Source organism: Ambystoma mexicanum, chromosome 11, assembly GCF_040938575.1.
Source record: "Ambystoma mexicanum isolate Mex_15411 chromosome 11, UKY_AmexF1_1, whole genome shotgun sequence".
NCBI classification, from domain to species: Eukaryota; Metazoa; Chordata; class Amphibia; order Caudata; family Ambystomatidae; genus Ambystoma; species Ambystoma mexicanum.
In genome coordinates this window covers 1145508306-1145521565 of record NC_090934.1, presented here as the reverse complement: position 1 = coordinate 1145521565, position 13260 = coordinate 1145508306, and positions in this window count along the sequence as shown.

The following is a 13260-nucleotide window of genomic DNA, read 5'->3' as shown; positions in this document are numbered from 1 at the left end:
GGAAGGGTCTCAGGATTGGAATGGGAAGGAATTGGATATCACATCTCATGCTATAGGAAGGGTCTCAGGTTTGGAACGGGAAGGAGTTGGATATCACATCTCATGTTATAGGAAGAGTCTCAGGTTTGGTATAAGCATTGAAATATCACATCTCTGCTATCGGAAATGTCTCAGGATTGGGATGGGAAGGAATTGGATATCACATCTCATGCTATAGGAAGGGTATCAGGTTTGGAAGGGGAAGGAGTTGGATATCCCATCTCATGTTATAGGACGGGTCTCAGGTTTGATATTAGAAGCATTGAGATATCACATCGCATGCTGTAGGAAGGGTCTCAGGTTTGGAATGGTAAGGATTTGGATATCACATTTCATGTCATAGGAAGGATCTCAGGTTTGGTATTAGAAGCATTGATATATCACATCTCATGCTTTAGGAATGGTCTCAGGATTGGAATGGGTAGGAGTTGGATATTACATTCTTGCTATAGGAAGGGTCTCATGTTTGGAATGGGAAGGAGTTGGATATCACATATGCTATAGGAAGTGTCTCAGGTTTGGAACGGGAATGAGTTGGATATCACATCTCATGTTATAGGAAGGGTCTCAGGTTTGGTATAAGCATTGAGATATCACATCTCTGCTATCGGAAGTGGCTCAGGATTGGAATGGGAAGGAGTTGGATATCCCATCTCATGTTATAGGACGGGTCTCTGGTTTGGTATAAGCATTGAGATATCACATCTCATGCTATAGGAAGGGTCTCAGGATTGGAATGGGAAGGATTTGGATATCACATCTCATGCTATAGGAAGGGTCTCAGGTTTGGTATACGCATGGAGATATCACTTCTCATGCTATAGGAAGGGTCTCAGGATTGGAATGGGAAGGAGTTGGATATCACATCTCATCCAATAGGAAGGGTCTCAGGTTTGGAATGGGAAGGAATTGGATATCACATCATGTTATAGGAAGGATCTCAGGATTGGAATGGGAAGGATTTGGATATCCCTTCTCATGCTATAGGAAGTGTCTCAGGTTGGAATGGGAAGGAGTTGGATATCACATCTCGTTATAGGAAGGGTCTCAGGATTGGAATGGGAAGGATTTGGATATCACATCTCTTGCTATAGGAAGGGTCTCAGGTTTTTTATTAGAAACATTGAGCTATCACATCTCATGCTATAGGAAAGGTTTCAGGATTGGAATGGGAAGGATTTGGATATCACATCTCATGCTAAAGGAAGGGTCTCAGGTTTGGAAGGGGAAGGATTGGGATCTCATATCTTATGTTATAGGACGGGTCCCAGGTTTGGTATTAGAAGCATTGAGATATCACATCTCATGCTATAGGAGGAGTCTCAGGATTGGAATGGGAAGGAGTTGGATATCACATCTCATGTTATAGGAAGGGTCTCAGGATTGGAATGGCAAGGAGTTGGATATCACATCTCATGCTAAAGGAAGGGTCTCAGGTTTGATAGAAGCATTGAGATATCACATCTCATGCTATAGGAAGGAACTCAGGATTGCAATGGGAAGGAGTTGGATATCACATCTCATGCCATAGGATGGGTCATCAGGTTTGGTATAAGCATTGAGATATCACATCTCTGCTATCGGAAGGGTCTCAGGATAGGAATGGGAAGGACTTAGATATCACATCCCATACTATAGGGAGGGTCTCAGTTTTGATATTAGAAGCATTGAGCTGTCACATCTCATGCTATCGGAAGGGTCTCAGGATTGGAATGGGATGGAGTTGGATATCACATCTCAAGCTATCTCGGGATTGGAATGGGAAGGAGTTTGATATCACATCTCAAGCTATAGGAAGGGTCTCAGGTTTGGAAGGGGAAGGATTTGGATCTCACATCTCATGTTTTAGGACGGGTCTCAGGTTTGGTATTAGAAGCATTGAGATATCACATCTCATGGTATAGGAAGGGTCTCAGGATTGGAATGGGAAGGAGTTGGCTATCACATCTCAAGCTATCTCAGGATTGGAATGGGAAGGAGTTTGATATCACATCTCAAGCTATAGGAAGGGTCTCAGGTTTGGAAAGGGAAGGATTTGGATTTCACATCTCATGTAATAGGATGGTTCTCATGTTTGGTTTTAGTAGCATTGCGATATCACATCTCATGCTATCGGAAGGGTCTCAGGTTTGGAAAGGGAAGGATTTGGAGTTCACATGTTATAGCATGGTTCTCAGGTTTGGATTTAGAAGCATTAAGATATAACATCTCATGCTATCGGAAGGGTCTCAGGTTTGGAAAGGGAAGGATTTGGAGTTCACATGTTATAGGATGGTTCTCAGGTTTGGTTTTAGAAGCATTACGATATAATATCTCATGCTAAAGGAAAGGTCTCAGGTTTGGAAGGGGAAGGATTTGGATCTCACATCTCATGTTTTAGGACGGGTCTCAGGTTTGGTATTAGAAGCATTGAAATATCACATCTCATGGTATAGGAAGGGTCTCAGGATTGGAATGGGAAGGAGTTGGATATCACATTGAATGGGAAGGAGTTTGATATCACATCTCAAGCTATAGGAAGGGTCTCAGGTTTGGAAAGGGAATGATTTGGATTTCACATCTCATGTTATAGGATGGTTCTCATGTTTGGTTTTAGAAGCATTGAGATATCACATCTCATGCTATCGAAAGGGTCTCAGGTTTGGAATGGGAAGGAGTTTGATATCACATCTCATGTTATAGGAAGGATCTCAGGTTTGGTATTAGAAGCATTGAGATATCACATCTCATGCTATAGGAAGGGTCTCAGGATTGGAATCGGAAGGAGTTGTATATGACATCTCATGCCATAGGAAGGGTCTCAGGATTGGTATAAGCTTTGAGATATCACATCTCTGCTATCGGAAGGGTCTCAGGATTGGAATGGGAAGGAGTTGGATATCCCATCTCGTTATGGGAAGGGTCTCAGGTTTGGTATTAGAAGCATTGAGATATCACATCTCATGCTATAGGAAGGGTCTAAGGTTTGGAAAGGGGAAGGATTTGGGTATCACATCTCATGTTATAGGACCGGTCTCAGGTTTGGTATTAGAAGCATTGAGATATCAAGTCTCATGGTATAGGACGGGTCTCAGAATTGGAATGGGAATGAGTTGGATATCACATCTCAAGCAATAGGAAGGGTCTCAGGATTGGAATGGGAAGGAGTTTGATATCACATCTCATGCCATGGTATGGGTCTCAGGTTTTGTAGAAGCATTGGGATATCACATCACATGCTATCGGAAGGGTATCGGGATTGGATTTGGAAGGAGTTGGATATCCCATCTCATGCTATAGGCAGGGTCTAAGGTTGGAATGGGAAGGAGTTGGATATCACATCTCATGTTATAGGAAGGGTCTCAGGATTGGAATGGGAAGGACTTGGATATCACATCTCATTCTATAGGAAGGCTCTCAGGGTTGGAAGGGGGAGGAGTTGGATATCACATTTCATGTTAGAGGTAGGATCTCAGGTTTGGTATTAGAGGCATTGAGATATCACATCTCATGCCATCAGAAGGGTCTCAGGATTGGAATGGGAAGGAGTTGGATATCACATCTCATGCTAAAGGGAGGGTCTAAGGTTTGGAAGGGGAAGGATTTGGACATCACATCTCATGTTATAGGAAGGATCTCAGGTTTGGTATTAGAAGCATTGAGATATCACATCTCATGCTATCGGAAGGGTCTCAGGTTTGGTATAAGCATTGAGATATCACATCTCTGCTATCGGAAGGGTCTCAGGATTGGAATGGGAAGGACTTGGATATCACAATTCATGTTATAGGAAGGGCCTCAGGTTTGGTATTAGAAGCATTGAGATATCACATCTCATGCTATAGGAAGGGTCTCAGGATTGGAATGGGAAGGACTTGGATATCACATCTCATGTTATAGGAAGGGTCTCAGGTTTGGTATTAGAAGCATTGAGATATCACATCTCATGCTATAGGAAGGGTCTAAGGAATGGAATGGGAAGGACTTGGATATCACATCCCATGATACAGGAAGGGTCTAAGGTTTGGAAGGGGAAGGATTTGGATATCACATCTCATGTTATTGGACCGGTCTCAGGTTTGGTATTAGAAGCATTGAGATATCAAGTCTCATGGTATAGGACACGAGTTTGATATCACATCTCATGCCATGGTATGGGTCTCAGGTTTTGTAGCAGCATTGGGATATCACATCTCATGCTATAGGAAGGGTCTCAGGATTGGAATGGGAAGGACTTGGATATCACATCTCATGCTGTAGGAAGGCTCTCAGGTTTGGAAAGGGAAGGAGTTGGATATCACATTTCATGTTAGAGGTAGGATCTCAGGTTTGGTATTAGAGGCATTGAGATATCACATCTCATGGTATAGGAAGGGTCTCAGGATTGGAATGGGACGGAGTTGGATATCACATTGAATGGGAAGGAGTTTGATATCACATCTCATGCTATAGGAAGGGTTTCAGGTTTGGTAGAAGCATTGAGATATCACATCTCATGCTATAGGAAGCGTCTCAGGATTGGAATGGGAAGGACTTGGATGTCACATCTCATGCTATAGGGAGGGTCTCAAGTTTGATATCAGAAGCTTTGAGATAACAAATCTCATGATATCGGAAGGGTATCAGGATTGGAATGGGAAGGAGTTGGATATCACATCTCATGCTAAAAGGAGGGTCTCAGGTTTAGAAGGGGAAGGATTTGGATATCACATCTCATGTTAGAGGAAGGATCTCAGGTTTGGTATTAGAGGCATTGAGATATCACATCTTATGCTAAAGGGAGGGTCTCAGGTTTGGAAGGCGAAGGATTTGGATATCACATCTCTTATTATAGGAAGGATCACAAGTTTGGTATTAGAAGCATTGAGATATCACATCTCATGCTATCGGAAGGGTCTCAGGATTGGAATGGGAAGGAATTGGATATCACATCTCATGCTATAGGAAGGGTCTCAGGTTTGGAACGGGAAGGAGTTGGATATCACATCTCATGTTATAGGAAGAGTCTCAGGTTTGGTATAAGCATTGAAATATCACATCTCTGCTATCGGAAATGTCTCAGGATTGGGATGGGAAGGAATTGGATATCACATCTCATGCTATAGGAAGGGTATCAGGTTTGGAAGGGGAAGGAGTTGGATATCCCATCTCATGTTATAGGACGGGTCTCAGGTTTGATATTAGAAGCATTGAGATATCACATCGCATGCTGTAGGAAGGGTCTCAGGTTTGGAATGGTAAGGATTTGGATATCACATTTCATGTCATAGGAAGGATCTCAGGTTTGGTATTAGAAGCATTGATATATCACATCTCATGCTTTAGGAATGGTCTCAGGATTGGAATGGGTAGGAGTTGGATATTACATTCTTGCTATAGGAAGGGTCTCATGTTTGGAATGGGAAGGAGTTGGATATCACATATGCTATAGGAAGTGTCTCAGGTTTGGAACGGGAATGAGTTGGATATCACATCTCATGTTATAGGAAGGGTCTCAGGTTTGGTATAAGCATTGAGATATCACATCTCTGCTATCGGAAGTGGCTCAGGATTGGAATGGGAAGGAGTTGGATATCCCATCTCATGTTATAGGACGGGTCTCTGGTTTGGTATAAGCATTGAGATATCACATCTCATGCTATAGGAAGGGTCTCAGGATTGGAATGGGAAGGATTTGGATATCACATCTCATGCTATAGGAAGGGTCTCAGGTTTGGTATACGCATGGAGATATCACTTCTCATGCTATAGGAAGGGTCTCAGGATTGGAATGGGAAGGAGTTGGATATCACATCTCATCCAATAGGAAGGGTCTCAGGTTTGGAATGGGAAGGAATTGGATATCACATCATGTTATAGGAAGGATCTCAGGATTGGAATGGGAAGGATTTGGATATCCCTTCTCATGCTATAGGAAGTGTCTCAGGTTGGAATGGGAAGGAGTTGGATATCACATCTCGTTATAGGAAGGGTCTCAGGATTGGAATGGGAAGGATTTGGATATCACATCTCTTGCTATAGGAAGGGTCTCAGGTTTTTTATTAGAAACATTGAGCTATCACATCTCATGCTATAGGAAAGGTTTCAGGATTGGAATGGGAAGGATTTGGATATCACATCTCATGCTAAAGGAAGGGTCTCAGGTTTGGAAGGGGAAGGATTGGGATCTCATATCTTATGTTATAGGACGGGTCCCAGGTTTGGTATTAGAAGCATTGAGATATCACATCTCATGCTATAGGAGGAGTCTCAGGATTGGAATGGGAAGGAGTTGGATATCACATCTCATGTTATAGGAAGGGTCTCAGGATTGGAATGGCAAGGAGTTGGATATCACATCTCATGCTAAAGGAAGGGTCTCAGGTTTGATAGAAGCATTGAGATATCACATCTCATGCTATAGGAAGGAACTCAGGATTGCAATGGGAAGGAGTTGGATATCACATCTCATGCCATAGGATGGGTCATCAGGTTTGGTATAAGCATTGAGATATCACATCTCTGCTATCGGAAGGGTCTCAGGATAGGAATGGGAAGGACTTAGATATCACATCCCATACTATAGGGAGGGTCTCAGTTTTGATATTAGAAGCATTGAGCTGTCACATCTCATGCTATCGGAAGGGTCTCAGGATTGGAATGGGATGGAGTTGGATATCACATCTCAAGCTATCTCGGGATTGGAATGGGAAGGAGTTTGATATCACATCTCAAGCTATAGGAAGGGTCTCAGGTTTGGAAGGGGAAGGATTTGGATCTCACATCTCATGTTTTAGGACGGGTCTCAGGTTTGGTATTAGAAGCATTGAGATATCACATCTCATGGTATAGGAAGGGTCTCAGGATTGGAATGGGAAGGAGTTGGCTATCACATCTCAAGCTATCTCAGGATTGGAATGGGAAGGAGTTTGATATCACATCTCAAGCTATAGGAAGGGTCTCAGGTTTGGAAAGGGAAGGATTTGGATTTCACATCTCATGTAATAGGATGGTTCTCATGTTTGGTTTTAGTAGCATTGCGATATCACATCTCATGCTATCGGAAGGGTCTCAGGTTTGGAAAGGGAAGGATTTGGAGTTCACATGTTATAGCATGGTTCTCAGGTTTGGATTTAGAAGCATTAAGATATAACATCTCATGCTATCGGAAGGGTCTCAGGTTTGGAAAGGGAAGGATTTGGAGTTCACATGTTATAGGATGGTTCTCAGGTTTGGTTTTAGAAGCATTACGATATAATATCTCATGCTAAAGGAAAGGTCTCAGGTTTGGAAGGGGAAGGATTTGGATCTCACATCTCATGTTTTAGGACGGGTCTCAGGTTTGGTATTAGAAGCATTGAAATATCACATCTCATGGTATAGGAAGGGTCTCAGGATTGGAATGGGAAGGAGTTGGATATCACATTGAATGGGAAGGAGTTTGATATCACATCTCAAGCTATAGGAAGGGTCTCAGGTTTGGAAAGGGAATGATTTGGATTTCACATCTCATGTTATAGGATGGTTCTCATGTTTGGTTTTAGAAGCATTGAGATATCACATCTCATGCTATCGAAAGGGTCTCAGGTTTGGAATGGGAAGGAGTTTGATATCACATCTCATGTTATAGGAAGGATCTCAGGTTTGGTATTAGAAGCATTGAGATATCACATCTCATGCTATAGGAAGGGTCTCAGGATTGGAATCGGAAGGAGTTGTATATGACATCTCATGCCATAGGAAGGGTCTCAGGATTGGTATAAGCTTTGAGATATCACATCTCTGCTATCGGAAGGGTCTCAGGATTGGAATGGGAAGGAGTTGGATATCCCATCTCGTTATGGGAAGGGTCTCAGGTTTGGTATTAGAAGCATTGAGATATCACATCTCATGCTATAGGAAGGGTCTAAGGTTTGGAAAGGGGAAGGATTTGGGTATCACATCTCATGTTATAGGACCGGTCTCAGGTTTGGTATTAGAAGCATTGAGATATCAAGTCTCATGGTATAGGACGGGTCTCAGAATTGGAATGGGAATGAGTTGGATATCACATCTCAAGCAATAGGAAGGGTCTCAGGATTGGAATGGGAAGGAGTTTGATATCACATCTCATGCCATGGTATGGGTCTCAGGTTTTGTAGAAGCATTGGGATATCACATCACATGCTATCGGAAGGGTATCGGGATTGGATTTGGAAGGAGTTGGATATCCCATCTCATGCTATAGGCAGGGTCTAAGGTTGGAATGGGAAGGAGTTGGATATCACATCTCATGTTATAGGAAGGGTCTCAGGATTGGAATGGGAAGGACTTGGATATCACATCTCATTCTATAGGAAGGCTCTCAGGGTTGGAAGGGGGAGGAGTTGGATATCACATTTCATGTTAGAGGTAGGATCTCAGGTTTGGTATTAGAGGCATTGAGATATCACATCTCATGCCATCAGAAGGGTCTCAGGATTGGAATGGGAAGGAGTTGGATATCACATCTCATGCTAAAGGGAGGGTCTAAGGTTTGGAAGGGGAAGGATTTGGACATCACATCTCATGTTATAGGAAGGATCTCAGGTTTGGTATTAGAAGCATTGAGATATCACATCTCATGCTATCGGAAGGGTCTCAGGTTTGGTATAAGCATTGAGATATCACATCTCTGCTATCGGAAGGGTCTCAGGATTGGAATGGGAAGGACTTGGATATCACAATTCATGTTATAGGAAGGGCCTCAGGTTTGGTATTAGAAGCATTGAGATATCACATCTCATGCTATAGGAAGGGTCTCAGGATTGGAATGGGAAGGACTTGGATATCACATCTCATGTTATAGGAAGGGTCTCAGGTTTGGTATTAGAAGCATTGAGATATCACATCTCATGCTATAGGAAGGGTCTAAGGAATGGAATGGGAAGGACTTGGATATCACATCCCATGATACAGGAAGGGTCTAAGGTTTGGAAGGGGAAGGATTTGGATATCACATCTCATGTTATTGGACCGGTCTCAGGTTTGGTATTAGAAGCATTGAGATATCAAGTCTCATGGTATAGGACACGAGTTTGATATCACATCTCATGCCATGGTATGGGTCTCAGGTTTTGTAGCAGCATTGGGATATCACATCTCATGCTATAGGAAGGGTCTCAGGATTGGAATGGGAAGGACTTGGATATCACATCTCATGCTGTAGGAAGGCTCTCAGGTTTGGAAAGGGAAGGAGTTGGATATCACATTTCATGTTAGAGGTAGGATCTCAGGTTTGGTATTAGAGGCATTGAGATATCACATCTCATGGTATAGGAAGGGTCTCAGGATTGGAATGGGACGGAGTTGGATATCACATTGAATGGGAAGGAGTTTGATATCACATCTCATGCTATAGGAAGGGTTTCAGGTTTGGTAGAAGCATTGAGATATCACATCTCATGCTATAGGAAGCGTCTCAGGATTGGAATGGGAAGGACTTGGATGTCACATCTCATGCTATAGGGAGGGTCTCAAGTTTGATATCAGAAGCTTTGAGATAACAAATCTCATGATATCGGAAGGGTATCAGGATTGGAATGGGAAGGAGTTGGATATCACATCTCATGCTAAAAGGAGGGTCTCAGGTTTAGAAGGGGAAGGATTTGGATATCACATCTCATGTTATAGGAAGGATCTCAGGTTTGGTATTAGAAGCATTGAGATATCACATCTCATGCTATCGAAGGATCTCAGGTTTGGTATTAGAAGCATTGAGATATCACATCTCATGCTATCGGAAGGATCTTAGGTTTGGTATTAGAGGCATTGAGATATCACATCTCATGCTATCAGAAGGGTCTCGGGATTGGAATGGGAAGGAGTCGGATATCACATCTCATGCTAAAGGGAGGGTCTCAGGTTTGGTATTAGAAGCATTGAGATATCACATCTCATGTTATAGGAAGAATCTCAGGTTTGGTATTAGAGGCATTGAGATATTATATCTCATGCTATAGGAAGGGTCTCAGGATTGGAATGGGAAGGAGTTGGATATCACATCTCATCCAATAGGAAGGATCTCAGGATTGGAATGGGAAGGATTTGGATGTCACATCTCTTGCTATAGGAAGGGTCTCAGGTTTTTTATTAGAAACATTGAGATATCACATCTCATGCTATAGGAAGGGTTTCAGGATTGGAATGGGAAGGAGTTGGATATCCCTTCTCATGCTATAGGAAGGGTCTCAGGTTGGAATGGGAAGGAGTTGGATATCACATCTCATGTTATAGGAAGGGTCTCAGTATTGGAATGGTAAGGATTTGGATATCACATCTCTTGCTATAGGAAGGGTCTCAGGTTTTTTATTAGAAACATTGAAATATCACATCTCATGCTATAGGAAGGGTTTCAGGATTGGAATGGGAAGGATTTGGATATCACATCTCATGCTAAAGGAAGGCTCTCAGGTTTGGAAGGGGAAGGATTTGGATATGATATCTCATGTTATAGGACGGGTCCCAGGTTTGGTATTAGAAGCTTTGAGATATCACATCTCATGCTACAGGAAGGGTCTCAGGATTGGAATGGGAAGGAGTTGGATATCACATCTCATGCTAAAGGAAGGGACTCAGGTTTGATAGAAGCATTGAGATATCACATCTCATGCTATAGGAAGGGTCTCAGGATTGGAATGGGAAGGAGTTGGATATCACATCTCATGCCATAGGAAGGGTCTCAGGTTTGGTATAAGCATTGAGATATCAGATCTCTGCTATCGGAAGGGTCTCAGGATAGGAATGGGAAGGACTTAGATATCACATCTCATGCTATAGGGAGGGTCTCAGTTTTGATATTAGAAGCATTGAGATATCACATTTCATGCTATCGGAAGGGTCTCAGGATTGGAATGGGAAGGAGTTGGATATCACATCTCAAGCTATCTCAGGATTGGAATGGGAAGGAGTTTGATATCACATCTCAAGCTATAGGAAGGGTCTCAGGTTTGGAAGAGGAAGGATTTGGATCTCACATCTCATGTTTTAGGACGGGTCTCAGGTTTGGTATTAGAAGCATTGAGATATCACATCTCATGGTATAGGAAGGGTCTCAGGATTGGAATGGGAAGGAGTTGGATATCACATCTCAAGCTATCACAGGATTGGAATGGGAAGGAGTTTGATAGCACATCTCAAGCTATAGGAAGGGTCTCAGGTTTGGAAAGAGAAGGATTTGGATTTCACATCTCATGTTATAGGATGGTTCTCATGTTTGGTTTTAGAATCATTGAGATATCACATCTCATGCTATCTGAAGGGTCTCAGGTTTGGAAAGGGAAGGATTTGGATTTCACATATGTTATTGGATGGTTCTCAGGTTTGGTTTTAGAAGCATTAAGATATCACATCTCATGCTATAGGAAGGGTCTCAGGTTTGGAATGGGAAGGAGTTGGATACACATCTCATGTTATAGGAAGGATCTCAGGTTCGGTATTAGAAGCATTGTGATATCACATATCATGCTATAGGAAGGGTCTCAGGATTAGAATGGGAAGGAGTTGGATATCACATCTCATGCTAAAGGAAAGATCTCAGGTTTGGAAGGGGAAGGATTTGGATCTCACATCTCATGTTTTAGGACGGGTGTCAGGTTTGGTATTAGAAGCATTGAGATATCACATCTCATGGTATAGGAAGGGTCTCAGGATTGGAATGGGAATGAGTTGGCTATCACATCTCAAGCTATCTCAGGATTGGAATGGGAAGGAGTTTGATATCACATCTCAAGCTATAGGAAGGGTCTCAGGTTTGGAAAGGGAAGGATTTGGATTTCACATCTCATGTAATAGGATGGTTCTCATGTTTGGTTTTAGTAGCATTGCGATATCACATCTCATGCTATCGGAAGGGTCTCAGGTTTGGAAAGGGAAGGATTTGGAGTTCACATGTTATAGCATGGTTCTCAGGTTTGGTTTTAGAAGCATTAAGATATAACATCTCATGCTATCGGAAGGGTCTCAGGTTTGGAAAGGGAAGGATTTGGAGTTCACATGTTATAGGATGGTTCTCAGGTTTGGTTTTAGAAGCATTAAGATATAACATCTCATGCTAAAGGAAAGGTCTCAGGTTTGGAAGGGGAAGGATTTGGATCTCACATCTCATGTTTTAGGACGGGTCTCAGGTTTGGTATTAGAAGCATTGAAATATCACATCTCATGGTATAGGAAGGGTCTCAGGATTGGAATGGGAAGGAGTTGGATATCACATTGAATGGGAAGGAGTTTGATATCACATCTCAAGCTATAGGAAGGGTCTCAGGTTTGGAAAGGGAATGATTTGGATTTCACATCTCATGTTATAGGATGGTTCTCATGTTTGGTTTTAGAAGCATTGAGATATCACATCTCATGCTATCGGAAGGGTCTCAGGTTTGGAATGGGAAGGAGTTTGATATCACATCTCATGTTATAGGAAGGATCTCAGGTTTGGTATTAGAAGCATTGAGATATCACATCTCATGCTATAGGAAGGGTCTCAGGATTGGAATCAGAAGGAGTTGTATATGACATCTCATGCCATAGGAAGGGTCTCAGGTTTGGTATAAGCATTGAGATATCACATCTCTGCTATCGGAAGGGTCTCAGGATTGGAATGGGAAGGAGTTGGATATCCCATCTCGTTATAGGAAGGGTCTCAGGTTTGGTATTAGAAGCATTGAGATATCACATCTCATGCTATAGGAAGGGTCTAAGGTTTGGAAAGGGGAAGGATTTGGGTATCACATCTCATGTTATAGGACCGGTCTCAGGTTTGGTATTAGAAGCATTGAGATATCAAGTCTCATGGTATAGGACGGGTCTCAGAATTGGAATGGGAATGAGTTGGATATCACATCTCAAGCAATAGGAAGGGTCTCAGGATTGGAATGGGAAGGAGTTTGATATCACATCTCATGCCATGGTATGGGTCTCAGGTGTTCTAGAAGCATTGGGATATCACATCACATGCTATCGGAAGGGTATCGGGATTGGATTTGGAAGGAGTTGGATATCCCATCTCATGCTATAGGCAGGGTCTAAGGTTGGAATGGGAAGGAGTTGGATATCACATCTCATGTTATAGGAAGGGTCTCAGGATTGGAATGGGAAGGACTTGGATATCACATCTCATTCTATAGGAAGGCTCTCAGGGTTGGAAGGGGGAGGAGTTGGATATCACATTTCATGTTAGAGGTAGGATCTCAGGTTTGGTATTAGAGGCATTGAGATATCACATCTCATGCCATCAGAAGGGTCTCAGGA